The sequence below is a fragment of the Limulus polyphemus genome, unplaced genomic scaffold (assembly GCF_000517525.1).
Source record: "Limulus polyphemus unplaced genomic scaffold, Limulus_polyphemus-2.1.2 Scaffold2144, whole genome shotgun sequence".
Taxonomy (NCBI): domain Eukaryota; kingdom Metazoa; phylum Arthropoda; class Merostomata; order Xiphosura; family Limulidae; genus Limulus; species Limulus polyphemus.
In genome coordinates this window covers 140,779-142,803 of record NW_013667754.1, presented here as the reverse complement: position 1 = coordinate 142,803, position 2,025 = coordinate 140,779, and the positions used below count along the sequence as shown (strand labels likewise).

General features: G+C 30.8%; 1 long non-coding RNA gene across 1 annotated transcript in view; it reads left to right on the top strand.

The window, feature by feature from the left end:
- Positions 1 to 546: 546 nt before the first annotated feature.
- Positions 547 to 2,025, top strand: part of LOC111087431 — a 3,925-nt gene continuing 2,446 nt past the window's right edge. Inside the window, exon 1 of the long non-coding RNA XR_002612122.1 lies at positions 547 to 955. This is a non-coding gene — a long non-coding RNA (uncharacterized LOC111087431). The remainder of the gene's footprint in view (positions 956 to 2,025) is intronic.

The window sequence follows — 2,025 nt, the reverse complement described above, 5'->3', positions numbered from 1 at the left end:
TAAGCAAATTACTTCGAGCTGAGTGCTTCTGTCACAACATCTTCAATCAAGCAGTATCATCACACAACCAAAATTCTCTCAAGACATGAAAACTTCACATAGACAGAAAGACAGTACACATAAAAGACTTCTGGCTTCGCCATTGACTACCTCCACTCTTTTTCTTCTTCTTTTTCAGAAATACCCTTATCAAGTAATAATATCCTTCAACCACGAGCGGTATGTCTACAGATTTATAACGCTAGAATCCGGGTTTCGATACCAGTGATGGGCAGAGCACAGATAGCGCTTTATGCTTAACTTCAAACAAACAAACAAATCAAGTATATTTTGCTAACATATTAATTTTTTTCATTTTCATAAGGAAAAGTTTTGTATCAGCTTAATAAGTAGTGATTTTTATTATTACATTTTTGAAAAGTAGTGTTATAATTTTAAACGTATCCCGAATTTGTTATACATATTTATAAACGTTGAAAAAACACAAAAGGTGATTGTATAATATTTTCACTCAAATTATTTTTTAAGTAGGTTGTGTTTCATGAGTTTAGCCTCCTAAAGGGAATGATGTACAACTTAAGCCTAAATAATGATAATTTTGCGAATAGTAAATCTAATGCATGTATTTTGAGTTTGTTTGTGTTTTAACTTAATTCTGGATATGAACATTGAATTATATTAACCTTCACAAACAGTAATTATGGGTGGTTGGAAATTGGAGGTGTTCAAAATGGGTATTTATATGTTGTTTCCTGTTGGTTTGTTTTATTATTTTAATCAGCCACAGCACTTTGAAGACTGGGTGGTTAAGACTCGCAGAGAAATGTATCCGCCAGAAAGTAAAATGCACAGAAAAGAAATTGAAGAATGCATTAAACAATTTCATAAAAAGAAAGATGAAGAACTACGAAAACTTCTAGAACAAGAAAATGCTAAAGAGTAAATTTCTATAAAGGTATATAAAACTGTAAAATTGCACTTTGCTGTCTATATTCCATAACCGATTTTTCGAGCATAGCTTAAGATCGCAATGGCACATTGCTGTTTGATGATTATCACAAAATCAACACTTACTCAGTTTTTTCAAATATTGCCATTACAATTGTTGAAAATATTCATCAAACATGATATCGTGAAAATATTGACCAAAACTAAACTCATAATTTAGGCCTAAATAGTACGGTTGTTTCTGTGGCGGTGGAGAGATTGTTCTTGAACTTCACCTTCTGTTCATGTTAAAGTATTACTAACTAGTTGCTAAACTGTATAATGTTTTTATCCAGTGTCTGTTATAGTTTTATATGTGTATTATTTTGTGATATTCAGCATATGCAAATCTGTAAATTTTAAGCATATTATTATTAATAATGATATTACTATATGAGAAGTAAACAATTCTACTAAAAATTACTTAATTAGATCTGGGACTTACAAGTTACAGATTGTGGTACAGTACATTTTGGCCAGTCAAATCTTAGTTCCATTGGATTTCTATAACCCATCACATGTATCAAAAATCAAGGTAAAATTGTTATTTTATGCCCCAAAATCCAGTATGGAATATAGGCTGCTAAACTGCAATTTTACCTAAAATCTTTATAATTAATAGTTTAAATATAAACACAGTGCATTACTATCATTACCATACATCTAAACTTCCTAAAGACGTATAAGGCTCATTTGGATAACAAATATTTCAAGTTTTGGGTATTGTTTGCTGTGGGGATGCTGTTGTTGCTTTATAAAAGAATTTGGGTTACTTGGTGGGTTGGGTGAATAAGTGGCAGATGGCTTTTAGTTAGAATAAATATAAGATAATGTATGTGAGATATCACAGTTTGAATTATGAATATAACTTTGATGGGAATAATCTTAACAGTGTTATGGAGAAAAAGATCTTGTTGTTCTGGTTCATCAGTGTCTTAAGTCATCCAAGCAACTTGCTGTTGCTAGTGGCATGGTAGATAGAATTTTAATTTGTATCTACAGAAATACTGAATAAAGTGTAAAAGAGGTTATAATTAT